Below are 17,458 nucleotides of genomic sequence, written 5' to 3' on the forward strand. Positions count from 1 at the left end.
CCCGGCCCATATCCCTCCAAACCCTTCCTATTCATATACCCATCCAAATGCCTCTTAAATGTTGCAATTGTGCCAGCCTCCACTACTTCCTCTGGCAGCTTATTCCATACCCGTACCACTCTCTGTGTGAAAAAGTTGCCCCTTAGGTCTCTTTTATGTCTTTCCCCTCTCACCCTAAACCTATGCCCTCTAGTTCTGGACTCCCCGACGCAGGGAAAAGACTTTGCCCATTTATCCTATCCATGCCCCTCATAATTTTGTAAACCTCTATAAGGTCACCCCTCAGTCTCCAACGCTTCAGGGAAAACAGCCCTAGCCTGTTCAGCCTCTCCCTATAGCTCAAATCGTCCAACCTTGGCAACATCCTTGTATATCTTTTTTGAACTCGTTCAAGTTTTACAACATCTTTCCGATAGGACCAGAATTGCACGCAATATTCCAACAGTGGCCTCACCAATGTCCTGTAGACCCGCAACATGACCTCCCAACTCCTGTACTCAATACTCTGACCAATAAAGAAAAGCATACCAAACACCTTCTTCACTGTCCTATGCACCTGCGACTCCACTTTCAAGGAGCTATGAACCTGTACTCCAAGGTCTCTTTGTTCAGCAACACTCCTTAGGACCTTACCATTAAGTGTATAAGTCCTGCTAAGATTTGCTTTCCCAAAATGCAGCACTTCGCATTTATCTGAATTAAACTCCATCTGCCACTTCTCGGCCCATCTGGTCAAGATTCTGTTGTAATCTGAGGTAACCCTCTTTGCTGTCCACTACACCTCCAATTTTGGTGTCATCTGCAAACTTACTAACTGTACCTCTTATGCTCACATCTAAATCATTTATGTAAAAGTAGAGGACCCAGCACCGATCCTTGTGGCACTCCAATGGTCACAAGCCTCCAGTCTGAAAAACAACCCTCCACCACCACCCTCTGACTTCTGTCTTTGAGCCAGTTCTGTATCCAAATGGCTACTTCTCCCTGTATTCCATGAGATCTAACCTTGCTAATCAGTCTCCCATGGGGAACCTTATCGAACACCTTATTGAAGTCCATGTAGATCACATCTACTGCTCTGCCCTCATCAATCTTCTTTGTTACTTCAAAATACACTCAATCAAGTTTGTGAGACATGATTTCCAATGAACAAAGCCATGATGACTATCACTGATCAGTTCTTGCCTTTCCAAATACATGTACATCCTGTCCCTCAGGATTCCCTCCAACAACTTGCCCACCACTAACATCAGGCTCACCGGTCTATAGTTCCTTGGCTTTACCACCCTTCTTAAACAGTGGCACCATGTTTGCCAACCTCCAGTCTTCCGGCACCTCACCTGTGACTATCAATGATACAAATATCTCAGCAAGAGGCCCAGCAATCACTTCTCTAGTTTCCCACAGAGTCCCACATGTTGGACTCCCTGAGACCTTCAGGGTTTCTTTTGACTGGGACACTCCCAGTAAGCTCCCATTTATCTTCAACTCCTGTGGAATCACAGCAGAGTTGAACTGAGGGGGAGTTAGCCTGTTGTGCCCAGTGCATTTTCCCTTATGCTCCTGTAAATGCTTCTTTTCCAGTGTTTGTCTGGTTTGTTCCTATTGGATCAGTACCATTCTCCTCTTCTAACTTGATCCCAGTCCAGCTGTTGTATAGGAATTTACATCCCCTCACACGCAACTTCATTATCAATGTTTCCCTAGCTAAACACTGTGATCCAATCTCCTGGTAATATTCTCTGAGGAGACTGTACCAGCGTTTCTCTGGGCTATCTCTGAGGTCCAAATTGATCAAACCTAGTCTGATGCTGATCTATCCTTTCAGTAACCTCCTGCCAAACCATGCATTCTGCCCCTGGGTCCCATGTCCTGGATTCGACTCGATCCTCCAGCAGGATTAAAGCTCATGTGAACTGATTTGTTTGCCACCAATATCCATGTGCAACAATCTGATTAATTAGGAGAAGGTTATTTGGCCCCTCGGATCTGCTGAGCCATTCAATAAGTCCACATTTCCAACCCCAACACCCCATGACCTTTGACTCCCTTCCCCAGCTCATTCTCACCATTGCTTCTCTGTCTCTCTCCCTCCTGTATGGGGAGGAGCCGGTATGGGCCTGGGGTGGACAAAGTTAAAAATCACACAACAGGTTATAGTCCAACAGGTTTATTGGAAGTACAAGCATTCAGAGTGATGCACCTTCAGGTAGTTGTAGAACAGGATCATGACACAGAATTTATAGCAAAAGATTACAGTGTCATGCAACAAATTATATATTGAACAAACCTAGATTGTTGTTAACTCTAAACATTTTAACCCATTCTATCCATTCTAAGAGATGAAAGAGAACAACAGTCTAGGTTTGTTCAATATACCATTTCAGCTGCCTGACACTTAATCTTTTGCTATAAATTGTGTCTTATGATGTTGCTCCACAACAACCTGATGAAGGAGCAGCGCTCTGAAAGCTAGTGCTTCCAAATAAACTTGTTGGACTATAGCCTGGTGTTGTGTGATTTTTAGCTTTGTCCCTCCTGCAGTTCACCTTCACCCATGTTACCTCTCTCACGACGTGTCTTGGTTTCTCTCAGTCTCCCAATGTGTTTCCACCCTCTCCAGTGTCTTCCATCTCTCCTACAGACTCACTCTCTCTCCTCCACTTCAGTTCTCTGTTCCTCACACTCAGTTTTCCAGAACCAATGCACACTCCTCACTGGCCTCTTTCCTCTTGACTGATGGTGGTGAACTCCCAGTCCAGAGAGCTGAACACTGACACACAGTAGGCTCAGTCTCAGCAATGAAGATGGGGATAGTTAGCAGGACATGTGTGATCCCACCTCCTTGTACACAGAGTAAAGCTGTCAGTGGGTTTCTTTGGTGTCATTAATAACCATTAATCAATGGTTTTAAGTAAAAAAAAAGTGGATATGATGTAAAGCTGCTTAAACTGCCAGTAATTTAAGATTATGATGTAGAATGCTATGAGCGTATTTGTGTATATGCAGTATGAAGATGCCAGACTGATTTAGAATACCTTGAAAATAATTGTGTACACTTATTTATAAAGCCATACTGTGATCTAGAACACGTGCACATTGTAGTATTAAGAATGCTAACGTCTGGTTTAGAACCTAATTGATGGTATTGTGTACAAGTCATGTTTCTAATGCTGGACTGGTCAAGGACAGTTTAAATTATCTATGTGTACATGTGGTCTTTCCAATGCCCTGGCTGTAATGTGATGACAGGGATGCACTATCAATTTTTTGAAAGGACTCCAGATGGTTTTTCACTGAGTATCTAATCGATGCGAATGACTGAAACTGATGTAGTATCTTTGGGTTTGACGGTTGCTGTTTGTTCTGGTGTGCAGCAGAGGCATGACAGCTGAGCTAAATAAAGATAGACAGAAACCTGACTGCAGTCATCGTCCACATTCAATCTATTGACAGCAACTACATTGGGTAACTACCCAGAGATTCCTGATAGATCCCATAAATGATAAACCCCACCCCGAACCCCTCAATTAGATTCCTGCCTAACTCAATCCTTGTATCTTATACTATATATACACCACTCCAAACGCCTCGAATAGATTCCAGTCTGTGACTCACTCTTGGGTATCTTATTCTATATACAGACCACCTAAACCCCTTGATTAGATTCCAGTCTGGAACTCCCACCTGGGTATGTGTTATATATATAAACCACACCGAACCCCTCGATTAGATTTCAGTCTGTAACTCATTCCCAGGTATCTGTTATTCTATATATACACCACCCCGAACCCCTGGATTAGATTCTAGTCTGTAACACCCTCCCGGATATCATATAAATAAACCACACCGAATGCCTTGTTTAGATTCCAGTCTGTAATTCACTCACGGGTATCTGTTATTCAAATATTAACCACCCCAAGCCCGTCAATTAGATTCCAGTCTGTAACTCAGTACTGGGTAACTGTTACATATAAACCACACCGAACACCTCGATTAGATTTCAGTCTGTAACTCACTCCCAGGTATCTGTTATATATATATAAACCACCACAAACCTTGTAATTAGACTCAAATCTGTAACTCACTCCCGGGTATTTGTTATTCTATATATAAACCACATCGAATGCCTCAAGTTAGATTCCAGTCTGTAACTCACTCCTGGGTATCTGTTGTATATATAAATCACCGTGAATGCCTTGATTAGATTCCAGTCTGAAACTCACTTCCGGGTATCTGTTATTCTATGTACAAACCATCCCGAACCCCTCGATTAGATTCCAGTCTGTAACTCACTTACATGCTTCTGTTATTCTACATATAAAGCACCCTGAACCCCTCAATGAGACTTCTGTGTGTAACTCCCTCCCGGGTATCTGTTGTTCTATATATAGACCCTGAACTCCCTGATTAGATTCCAGTCTCTAACTTACTCTTCGGTGTCTGTTATTCAATATTTAAATCACCCCTCGATTACATTCCTGTCTGCAACTCATTCCCAGGTATCTATTATTCAATATATAAACGACCCCAAACCCTTTAATTAGATTCTAGTCTGTAACTCCCTCCCGGGTATATGTTATTCTGTATAGAAACCACCCAAACCCCTCGATTAGATTCCAGTGTGTAACTCACTCACAGATATCTGTTATTCTGTACATAAACCACCTTGAGCCCCTTGGTTAGATTCCCATCTGTAACTCACTCTTCTACACAAACTCCCCAAATCCTTCTATTAAATTCGCTCCTGAAGTCTATTATTCTCGACATAAATCTCTTTGAGATTCCAGTCTTTAACTAATGCCCAGGTATCTGGTCTTTCATACATAAATCTCGGACTCCTTTTACTAGATTCCAGCCTCCAATTCACTCCCGGGGATCTGTTATTCTATATGTAAACTACCCCAAACCCCTCAATTAGATTCCAGTCTGTCATTCACTCCCAGATATCGGTTATCTGCCAACCCCTACATGTAAACTGCACCTCCTCCAGTCCCTACACCCACTCCCTATCTCTGTAACCCTCTCCAGCCCCTACACCCCCTCCCTATCTCTGTCACCCCCTCCAGCCCCGACACCCCCTCTGCATCTCTGTAACCCTCTCCAGTCCCCTACAATCCACCCTTTCTCTGAAACTTCCTCCAGCCCCTACATCCTCTCCCTATCTCTGTCCCCTCCTCCAGTTCCTACACCCCCTCTCTATCTCTGTCACCTCCTATATCCTTCTGTGGCTGTGAATGTAAAACATCTTCCCTGGTTTTAATTGTTCATTTCTTCATCCTGTCAAATCTTCTTACCTTTGTGTCGTGTCTGGCTCTGTCTTCTACATTTTAGATTTGCCCTTTTATCATCTCCGATCCATGATCTTCCTGATGCTGTAATCTTGCTGGAGATTTATTCCTTGGTCCTTGCCTTTTCCCCTGTAGCCATTCCTCATGCTGTGTGGTGGCTGTAGAACAATCCTCTGTGTGAGTAGCAAGTGCTCCCGTTTTTGTCCCTGTTTGTTTCTGCCTGGTCCTGGATGTGTCTAGTGTAGTTTTCCTTTCTCTGCAGGTACCTTTCATGTGCCTAAGCTCTCAGCCCAAGCTCTGACTCTACAGACTCTCGAAAGACTCCAAACGCATGAGGGGTATCTCAGTGATTGGTCTTGTGCTATTCCGCACCCTCATTCTCCCTCTGCTCACCACCCTTGGTGTCAAGACAGCAACTTGGACCTGTGCCCTGTTGTTCCCTGCAGACTGTGCCCCCCCCCCCCACCCCCCCCACCAACCATGTCCCAGCCCTTACACTTACTGACCATGCCTGTATCTTCTTAAATGTTCTGAAAATGCTGGACTCCCTGGCTTTCTCAAAAACAGATTCTCCTCAAACGAATATCTCGAGGGATTTCAGTTAAGAATCCACCCCTCCTCCCGCTGCTCACCGTGGTGTATAATCCATGGCTTCCATCCATTACCCTTTCTATACTTTCTCAACATCACGTTCACCAATCGTTAGCGAGCCCCTGATGGAGCACTGCCACAAAAATACAAGCAAACCCTTTTACAGGAAGCTTACAAAAACATGAATGGAGATATACTCGACCCAAGTAGCGTTCTCAGGGGATGATGGACCCCTGGGTGGGGGTTGTAACTGCGAAGGAGGGGCAGGAAGTCTGGCACTATAACCCCCAGTGATGGACCTTGCCTACATGGGGTGTCCATAGACAAGGAGCAGGGGCTGAAGTGCAACACACTGAATTCCTCCTTTCTACACAGAGTTGATGGACCTGTTTGAATCACTGTAGCTCCAGGATGAACCACTCATGTGTCTTCTCATTAAAGAAGAGGTTGAACTGGACCCTTTCCTATGCCCTGAAATCCACACTCAGGCAGTAGTCACAGGGAAGTGCTGAGGAACATGGATCCCAGCTGCCTTTCTGTGTCCAGGGGGTTGTGTCTTCACCCCTGTGTCAGAGCAATGTGGGTTCGAGTCTTGGTCTAGAGGCTAAAACACACCCTCCCAAGTACTGTACTGAGGGAGTGCTGCACTGTCTGTTAATAGGATCCCTACACTGTGAAAGCAGGCCATTCAGCTCATCCAGCCCACACCAATCCTCTGAATCACATTGCAGCCAGATCCACCTCCCCCCCACCCCCCATCCTAACTCTGACTTTCCCATTGCCAATCCACTCCAACCTGCACATCCCTGAACACTATGGGGCAATTTAGCATGGCCAGTTCACCTAACCACATCTTTGGACTGTGGGAGGAAACTGATGCATCCGGATGAAACCCACGCAGAGACAAGGAGAATGTGCAAACTCCACACAGACAGTCGCCCGAGACTGGAATCAAACCCTGGTCCCTGGCACTGTGAGGCAGCAGTGCTAACCACTGAGCCACCGTGACACCCCTGCTGCCTGTTGGATGAGGCCTTAAACTCAGGCCTTGTCTGGCCTTTCGGGTGAATGTGAAAGATTCCACAGCATTGCTCGAGAAACAATGGGATCTATTTAGTTCTAATGTCCTGGGCCAATAATAATCTCATGTCACTAAAAGAGATGGTTCTCACAAGAACCAGAACTCGAGGGCATAGGTTTAGGGTGAGAGGGGAAAGATATAAAAGAGACCTAAGGGGCAACTTTTTCACGCAGAGGGTGGTGCGTGCATGGAATGAGCTTGCAGAGGATGTGGTGGAGGCTGGTACAATTGCAACATTTAAGAGGCATTTGGATGGGTATATGAATAGGAAGGGTTTGGAGGGATATGGGCCGGGTGCTGGCAGGTGGGACTAGATTGGGTTGGGATATCTGGTCGGCATGGACGGATTGGACCAAAGGGTCTGTTTCCATGCTGTACGTCTCTGTGACTCTATAATTCTATAATTACTGTTGTGGAATCTTGTTTCCACATTAATAGTTAAATATTGGCATTGTCTGATGTTCTGAAAGGTACTATATAAAGGCAATTTATTTAGTTTGGAGTGGAGATAATCGTGAGGTGATAGACTCACTGGACTGGTAATCTGATGAAGGGCTCCTGCCCGAAACATCGATTTTCCTGCTCCTCAGATGCTGCCTGACCTGCTGTGCTTTTCCAGCACCACTCTAATGTTGTGGGGACGCAGGTTCAAATCCCACCACATCTGCTGGTGGGATTTAAATCTGATTAATAAATCTAGAATTGACAGCTAGTCTGAAAACTAACAGTAATTATTGTAAAAACCTATTGGGTTCACTAACATCCCTGGGAGAAAGATTAATAATACATAGAACGTTACAGCGCAGTACAGGCCCTTCAGCCTCAATGTTGCGCCAACCTGTGAAATTAATCTGATGACCATCTAACCTACACTATTCCATTATTATCCGTATGTATGTCCAAAGCTTATTTAAATGCCCTTAACGTCAGCAAGTCTATTACTGTAGCAAGCAAGCCATTTCATGCTTCTATTATTCTCTGAGTAAGGAAACTACCCCTGATATCTGTCCTAAATCCATCACCCCTCAATTTAAACCCCCTCATGTTAGCCTTCACCATCCAAGGAAAAAAACTCTCACTGTCCACCCTATCTAACCCTCTGATTATCTTATACATCTCGATTAAGTCACCTCTCAACCGTCTTCTCTCCAATGAAAACAGTCTCAGTTCCCTCAGCTTTTCCTCATAAGACCTTCCCTCCATACCAGGCAATATCCTAGTAAATCTCCTCTGATCCCTTTCCAAAGCTTCCACATCCATCTTATAATGTGGTGACCAGAACTGTACGCAATACTCCAGGTGCAGCTGCATCAGAGTTTTGTACAGCTGAAGCATGACCTCATGACTCCGAAACTCAATTCCTCTACCAATAAAAGCTAACACATCATATAGGCGAAAGTGAGGACTGCAGATGCTGGAGATTAGAGTCAAGCTTAGAGTGGTGCTGGAAAAGCACAGCACGTCCAGCAGCATCCGTCGAGCAGGAAAATCGACGTTTCAGGAAGAGCCCTTCATCAGGGGGCTCCTGCCTGAAACTTCAATTTTCCTGCTCCTCGGATGCTGTCTAACCTGCTGTGCTTTTCCAGCACTGCTCTAATCTTGCCAACACACTATATGCCTTTTTAACAACCTATCAACCTGGGTGGCAACTTTCAGGGATTTATGCACCTGGTCACCGAAATCTCTCTGTTCATCTACACTGCCAAGAATTTTACCATTAGCCCAGTACTCTGCATTCCTGTTACTTCTTTCGAAGTGAACTACCTCACACTTTTCTGCATTAAATTCCATTTGCCACTTCTCAGCCCAGCTCTGCATCTTATCTATGTTCCTCTGTAACCCACAACATCCTTCAGCACTGTCCACAACTCTGCCTACCTTCGCGTCATCTGCAAATTTACTAACCCATCCTTCCACGCCCACCTCCAGATCATTTATAAAAATGACAAACAGCAGTGGCTCCAAAACAGATCCTTGTGACACACCACTGGTAACCGAGCTCCATGATGAATATTTCCCATCAACCACCACTCTGTCTTCTTTCAGCTAGCCAATTTCTGACCCAACTGAAAAGTTCTGATTGACAACCCTCTGTCATAGAATCCAGAGACCTATAGCAGGGAGACAGGCCTATCCGCCAAAAATGGTCCATGCCGACCAAAATGTCCAGCCACGCTAACCCCATTTCCCTACAGTTGGCACATACCTAATTGAAGAAATTAAGGAGAAAAATCAGTAAAATTGATGAACAAGAGGCACTGGTAAGAACACCATGTGTACATCTTAGAGTAATAGAGATGTACAGCACGGAAACAGACCCTTCGGTCCAACCCGTCCATGCCGACCAGATATCCCAACCCAATCTAGTCCCACCTGCCAGAACCCGGCCCATATCCCTCCAAACCCTTCCTATTCATATACCCATCCAAATGCCTCTTAAATGTTGCAATTGTGCCAGCCTCCACCACATCCTCTGGCAACTCATTCCATACATTTGAAGTGGAGCTGTCAGATGTTCAGATCCAAGTGTTCCCGTTTCTCCCTCACCTCAGTCCAAATGGTCACAGAGCCTGTGACCTGTGTATTTTATATTGCCCAGCCAGAGGGAAAGAGCCTGTCAGTGTCAAACCCAAAACAATTTGATGTGCTTCAGTCCTGACACCAACTGGGGCCACTACGTCCCTGCCCAAGGTGGCCGATTGCTCAGGAGATTATTTTAATGACCTGCTGTGCAGTGGAATCAGCCAGCCATTACTGCTGCAGCCTTCCTGAAATGGAAACCTCGGCAGCTAATCCCAGCCTGGAGAGAGAAATCTCGGAATGAAGGGAATCTGACTCAAGGATGCTGCACTGACAATGACGGAGTCCCAGAGGAGGAGGATTGGCTGCAGCCATGGTAACAGCAGCCATGACAGGACAGGACAAGACCTGGCTCCGATTACTGTCTCCTCAGCTCACAGTCTGTCCCGAAATGGGGAGAGGGACTAGTATAAGAACGCGCAGAATTAGAGGGCATAGGTTTAGGGTGAGAAGGGAAAGATATAAAAGAGACCTAAGGGGCAACTTTTTCACACAGAGGGTGGTACGTGTATGGAATCAGCTGCCAGAGGAAGTGGTAGAGGCTGGTACAATTACAGCGTTTAAAAGGCATCTGGAAGGGTATATGAATAGGAAGGGTTTAGAGGGATATGGGCCAAGTGCTAGTAAATAGATAAGGTTAGGATATCTGGTTGGCATGGAAGGGTTGGGCCGAAGGGTCTATTTCTGTGCTGTACATTGCTATGACACTATGACTGTAGGGTAGGAACCAACAAAAGAGTCCTCTTATTTCCTGGGATGTGGGGCATCGCTGGCTAGGCCAGCATTTTATTGGGCAGAAATGCGTACTGCAGATGCTGGAGATTAGAACCTGATGAAGGGCTTTTGCCCGAAACATCGATTCTCATGCTCCTTGGTTGCTGCCTGACCTGCTGTGCTTTTTCAGCACCACTCTAATCTTGACTCAGCATTTTATTATCCATCTCTAATTGACCCCAGTACTTGCTCAGCCATTGCAAAGGGCAGTTAAGAACCTACCAGATTGCTGTGTGTCTGGAGTCACATGTAGGCCCGACCTGCTAAGGATGGCAGATAAAGGGCATCAGTAAAGCAAATGGGCTTTTACAAAAAAATTAAAGAATGGTCACCATCACTGAGACCAGGTTTCAATTCCAGATTTTATTTTCATATCAACCTGCTCAGAAATGTTCTAAGCAAGGTAGGACTTAAAACCAGGGCTCCTAGCTCAGAGGTAAGGACACTACACTGCACCACAAGTGCCCACACCATTCCAGATGTTAATTTTTTTACATCCACAGTGCTCTTACACACAACAGAACAATGTTAAAAGAAAATGGACTCATTAACGATAGCATGGTTTTGTGTGGGGGGAGGTTGTGTCTCCCTAACCTGATCAAGCTTTTTGAGGAGGTGACGAAGATGATTGATGAGGGAAAAGTGGTTGATGTTGTCTACATGGACTTCAGTAAAGCCTTTGACAAGGTCCCTCATGGCAGACTGGTATGAAAGGTGAAGTCACATGGTATCAGGGTGAGCTGGCAAATTGGATACAGAACTGGCTTAGTCATAGGAGACAGGGTAGCGGTGGAAGGATGCTTTTCAGAATGGAGGTTTGTAACTAGTGGTGTTCCACAGGGATCAGTGCTGGGACCTCTGCTATTTGTGGTCTACATAAATGATTTGGAGGCAAAGGTAGCTGGTCTAATTAGTAAGTTTGTGGATGATACAAAGATGGTTGAGTTGTGGATAGTGAGGAGGATTGTCAGAGAATACAGCAGGATATAGATCAGTTGGGAGCATGGGCAGAAAAATGGCAGATGGAGTTAAAACTGGACAAATGTGAGGTGGTGCATTTTGGAAAGTCAAGTACAGTGAATGGCAGAACCCTCAGGAGTATTGATATGCAGAGAGATCTGGGTCTGCAGGTTCACAGATCACTGAAGGGGGCAGCACAGGTAGGTAAGGTAGTAAAAAGGTCTATGGCATGTTTACCTTCATTGGCAGGGGTATTGAGTATAAGGATAGACTAGTTATGCTGCAGCTTTATAGAACTTTAGTGAGGCCACACTTGGAATATTGTGTACAGTTCTGGTCACCACACTATCAGAAGGATGTGGATGCTTTGGAGAGGGTACAGAAAAGGTTAACCAGGATGTTGCCTGGTCTGGGGGATTTTAGCTTTGAAAAGGCTGGATAGGCTTTTTCCCAGGGTGAAGGGGTCAAACACTAGAGGACGCAGATTCAAGGTGCAGAGTGGAGGGAAGTTTTAAAGAGTGGAGAGTTTGGCGCTGGAAAAGCACAGCAAATCAGTTTATGGGCGGCACGGTGGCACAGTGGTTAGCACTGCTGCCTCACAGCGCCTGAGACCCGGGTTCAATTCCCGCCTCAGGCGACTGACTGTGTGGAGTTTGCACGTTCTCCCCGTGTCTGCGTGGGTTTCCTCCGGGTGCTCCGGTTTCCTCCCACAGTCCAAAGATGTGCAGGTCAGGTGAATTGGCCATGCTAAATTGCCCGTAGTGTTAGGTAAGGAGTAAATGTAGGGGTATGGGTGGTTGCGCTTCGGCAGGTCGGTGTGGATTTGTTGGGCCGAAGGGCCTGTTTCCACACTGTAATGTAATGTAATCTAATCTAATCTAATCAGGCAACATCCGAGAAGCAGGAGAATCAATGTTTCTGTCAAGAGCCCTTCATCAGGAATGAGCTAGTCATTTTTGGTATGGAAGAGCAAAATGTGTCGGTGCAGGCTTGGAAGGCCAAAGGGCCTGTTTGTGTGCTGTAGTGTTCATTGTTCTTGTTCTCTTCCTCCATCACCAAGTCACCCACAGTAATATTTCCACTGATTAACCACCACGAGAGTAGGTCAGACTTTCAGAAAGGAATTCCAGGATTCTGACCCAGTGACACTGAAGGTACAGCGATATAGTTCCAAGTCAGGATGATGAGTGGCTTGGAGGAGAATTTGCAGAGGGTGGTGTTCCTGTGTAACTGTTGCTCTTGACCTTCTAGATGGAGGTGGTTGTGGGTTTGGAAGGTGCTGTCTGAGGAACTTTGGTGAATTTCTTCAGTGCATCCTGTAAATGTTACACACTGCTACTACTGAGCGTCAGTGGTGGAGGGAGTGGATGTTTGTGGGTGTGGTGCCAATCAAGCGGTTACTTTGTCCTGGGTGGTGTTGAGCTTCTTGAGTGTTGTTGGAGCTGCCCCCATCCAGGCAAGTGGGGAGTATTCCATCACACTCCTGACTTGTGCCTTGTAGATGGTGGACAGGCTTTGGGGAGTCAGGAGGGGAGTTACTTGCTGCAGTATTCCCAGCCTCTGACCTGCTGTTGTAGCCAATGCATTTATATGGTGAGTCCAGTTGAGTTTCTGGTCAATGGTAGCCCCCAGGATATTGATAGTGGGGGATTCAGGGATGGTAACACCATTGAATGTCAAGGGGCGGTGGTTAGATTATCTCGTAAGGAGATGGTCATTGCCTGGCATTTGTGTGGCGTTGATGTTACTTGCCACTTGTAATGATCAGCAAACATTCCCACTTCAGGCCTTGATGCTGTAAGACACAGGCAGGGTCTCTAATTGTAATATCAGCCGAGTTACGGTGCTATGAGAACATTAACCAGCTGTTGCGATGTCACTGGGGACATTTTAAGTTTCTCTCCGTATTAATTAAGCGCTCCTCAGTTATTTGATTACACAGCATGGATTCCACATTTAGGCCCAGAGTCCCCCGCGAGACCCCCAGACTGAGCACTATATAAGGGATGAGAAAGATCTGACTGTAAGTCAGTGGGGAGTTCACAATATGAGTGCTCAAGGTGCACAGAGACCTGCTCCAAAGAAGGTTAATTGCTGTCTAGGAATGTGGAAGGGGAGGGCAATCACTCTCTGGCTCTACCTCCCTCTGTTCCCCCCTCCCACACTGTCCCTCTCCCCGCCCACACCCTCCCCCAGCCCAACACGGGTTTATAAGGTGACCGCTCCCTTTCTCAATCGGTTGTCGATCTCGCTGCTACTTTTCAAGAATATAAAATATTCTCCTTTCTAATAAATAAGAAGGAGGAAGTGGCTGCCTGAGGGAGGACTCAGTGATTCACCAGGGTAAGTGACAGAATGGAAATTCTCTCCACCAACTCAAAACCAACATTGTGTAGTATTTACTGAGGGGTGGGGTGATGTGTGGGAAGGGGCAATCAGGTCTAGCCTGGCGATAAGTTAACGTCAGCAACCTGCCAGGCTGTGAGGAGGTAGTGGTGTGTCACACGGGTGAATTGCTTGTTCCTTAGGGATAGAGAACTTTGCCTGTTCCCACCGCAATCAGTGAGGAAGGGTGAGGGATCCTCTCCACATTGCTCTCTGTTACCACCTGGACTTCCATGAACGATCCAGCTGTGGTACTCTAATGGGTAGCAGCACATCAAGGATTCCCAGGATCGGGGAGAAATCAGGAAAACAAAACAAAAGGGAAACTTAAACTGTTCCCGATGTGCGGAGAGAAAGTTCTGGGAGAACGAATGAGAATAAAGGCTGGCAGTTTCCTCTCCAGCTGACGGCCTCCATCCTGGGAGTGGTTACATTGATTGGAATCTTCCCAAAGCTCCCTGGATTCTGGAAGGGTCTCAGGAGTTGGAAAAGCATAAATGTAACATCTCAGTTCAAGAAAGGAGGGAGAGTGAAAATGGGCAACTTCAGAGCAGTCAGTCTAAACTCTGATGTGGTGGTGCCTGGATTTGACTGGAGTTGGACAAGGTCAGAAGTCACATAACACCAGGTTCGAGTCCAACACCAGGTTAAAATCCAACACCAGGTTAGAGTCCAAACCAGGTTAGAGTCCAACACCAGGTTAGAGTCCAACACCAGGTTAAAATCCAACACCAGGTTAGAGTCCAACACCAGGTTAGAGTCTAACACCAGGTTAGAGTCCAACACCAGGTTAGAGTCCAACACCAGGTTAAAATCCAACACCAGGTTAGAGTCTAACACCAGGTTAGAGTCCAACTCCAGATTAGAGTCCAACTCCAGGTTAGAGTCCAAATCTAGGTTATTGTCCAACACCAGGTTAGAGTCCAACACCAGGTTAAAATCCAACACCAGGTTAGAGTCTAACACCAGGTTAAAATCCAACGCCAGGTTAGAGTCCAACACCAGGTTAAAATCCAACACCAGGTTAGAGTCCAACACCAGGTTAAAATCCAACACCAGGTTAGAGTCCACCACCAGGTTAGAGTCCAACTCCAGATTAGAGTCCAACTCCAGGTTAGAGTCCAAATCTAGGTTATTGTCCAACACCAGGTTAGAGTCAGTGATGAAGGGGCTACGCTTGTGATTTCAAATAAACCTGTTGGACTATAACCTGATCACAGAGTCACAGAGTCCTACAGCACAGAGACAGGCCCTTTGCCCCAAACTAGTCCATGCTGACCAAAATACCCATCCACACTAACCCCATTTCCCTGCTCTTGGCCCATATCCTTCTAATCCTTTCCTATCCATGTATTTGTCCAAATGCCTTTTAAATGTTGTTAATGTACCCGCCTCAACCACTTCCGCTGGCAGCTCATTTCACATGCATAGCAGCCTCTGTGAAAAAAGGTTGCCCCTCAGGTTCCCTTTTATTCTTTCCCCTCTAACCTTAAACTGATATCCTCTAGTCCTTGATTTCCCAACCTGGAAAAAAAGACTGAGCGCATTCACCCAATCCATGCCTCTCATGATCTTATGTACTGGTAGGGATTTTTGAGATGATTTATAGCTCAGGTTGATGATATGGATGTAAGTGTGCTCACTGAGCTGGAAGGTTTGTTTTCAGATGTTTCGTTACCATGACTAGGTCATATCATCAGTGAGAGTCTCCAGTGTTGTATGACTTTGAGCTTAAACTCTGTCACTGGGAAAATACTGGAATCCATTAATAAAGCTGCAGTAACAGGACATTTAGAAAATCATAACGCAATTTGTTTGTGAAAGGTAAGTTGTGCTCGACTAATGTAAAGAGCTTGAAAATGTGTTGCTGGAAAAGCGCAGCAGGTCAGGCAGCATCCAAGAAACAGGAGAATCGACGTTTCGGGCATAAGTCCTTCTTCAGGAATGAGGAAAGTGTGCCCAGCAGACTAAGATAAAAGCAGCTTTTCATTGTCACTAAAGTTTCGAAAGACACAAAGGTGGGCAGAAAGCAAGCTCTGAGGGCGATTTCACGAGTCTGCAAAGAGACATCAACAGGTTAAATGAAAGAATTGGCATTTCAAATGTGAGAAAATACAAGGTGATGCATTTTAGCAGGAAAAGTCAAAATGCAAAGTGTTATTGAAATGGAGAGAGATTGCAGAACACTGAGGTACAGAGGGATCTGGGTATCCCTGTACATGAATCACAAACGGAGTGAGGTACAGAGGGATCTGGGTATCCCTGTACATGAATCACAAATGGCTTACTGCAGGTACAGGAAGTGATTAGGAAGACAAATGTAAGGTTGACCTGTACCTAGAAATAGGAGAGGAATAGAGTGTGAGGGCCGAAGGAAAAGCAGGAGAATGGCACAAAGTAAGGATGTTTTGTTTGAAGAGCTGATGCAGGTGCCTCCTTTTAAGCAATGACAATTCTGTGATTATATCAAAGAGGTGAAGTATTAAGAAAAGGAAATCTTGCTGCGACTGGACTGGGTATAGCTGAGAACTGACCTGGAGGACTGTGTGCATTGTGGGACTCCTGACCAAAGGAGGGACATGTGTGTAGTGGAGTGTGTAGTGGAGTCAGCTTAGAGGAGGTTCACTTGGCCGATTCCTGCGATGATGGGGCTGTCACACAAGGCAGGGCTGAGGAGGTTGGGCCTATCCTCATTGGCATTTGGGAGAACGAGAGGTGAGTTTATTGAAGGGGTAGGTATGGAGAGCTTGTTTCCCCTCTTGGGAGAGATTTGAAGAAGGGGTCACCGTTCGCAAATAGGGGGCTTCTCGTTTCGGACAGAGATGAGGAGAATTTATTTTTTCTCAGACGGTCATTAGTCCATGGAATTATCATCTCCAGAAAATAATGGAGGAAGATTCACTGAAGCTAGATCCTTGATTAGGAAGGGGGTCAAAGGTTATCAGGGATAAGTGAGACAGAGGGCCATGGCCATCATTTGTTTGGCTGTGATCTTGTCGATTGGCGGAGCACGTTCAAGGGGCTGAATGGCCTCCTCCTGTTCCTGACTCGGATGTTCCAGGTTCCTGTCATGTGGAACACCGAGCTACTTGGAGAGGGTGGTCCCTTCATTCATTGAAAGGGAGAGTTGTTACCATCCTCACATTGGGTTCCGGTTGTGGGACAGGAACAGACAGTGCTGGAGAAACTCAGCAGGTCTTGTAGCATCTGCAGAGAGAAAGAAACAGAGTTAACGGTTAGAGTCTGGTGTGACTCTGCTTTCAGGTTGTGATGGTTTGTTATGGAGAGCGTTGTATTCCCTATCCAACACCCGAAATACTCTCTGTCTTCCCCATTGCTGCTTCCTTAGGGATTGGAGTCTGTCAGATCATTGGGAATGTCTTGGAAGCAGGGAAGATGCAGGAGGTGGAAAAAATCCTGGAGCCAGAGCTAATGGCAGTGAGCTATTCTAACATTGACATGGTGGCTGAATGGCCTCTTTCAGTACTATACCCAGCCTGTGATTCGCTGAGTGAGACCAATATCTTGGTTTTAAGATAATCTGGGGGTTCCACAGTGACTGGTCCTGAGAGGAGGTTTTTATTCTGGTTTGATTGAAGTAACTGAGATAATGTCCCCGCGGTGGGATTTGAACCACTGTCAGTGGGATTACTCGCTGGGTGGAAGACTTTCTCTCCTGTTTCATCTTTACACTGACCGCACCACATCCATCACTCGGCCCCCCCTTCCCTGCTCCTCCCAGAGGGTGTAGGGACATGATGGTGAAGGAGCAGGCAGTGTTGTGGTCAATCCTTAG

The 17,458-nt window shown here is 45.9% G+C and overlaps 1 protein-coding gene across 1 annotated transcript in view; it reads right to left on the reverse strand.

The window, feature by feature from the left end:
• Positions 1 to 17,458, reverse strand: part of LOC122551955 (striated muscle preferentially expressed protein kinase-like) — a 267,850-nt gene that overhangs the window by 232,846 nt on the left and 17,546 nt on the right. The window lies entirely within an intron of this gene.

This window comes from Chiloscyllium plagiosum, chromosome 7, assembly GCF_004010195.1.
Source record: "Chiloscyllium plagiosum isolate BGI_BamShark_2017 chromosome 7, ASM401019v2, whole genome shotgun sequence".
In the NCBI taxonomy this organism is placed as follows: domain Eukaryota; kingdom Metazoa; phylum Chordata; class Chondrichthyes; order Orectolobiformes; family Hemiscylliidae; genus Chiloscyllium; species Chiloscyllium plagiosum.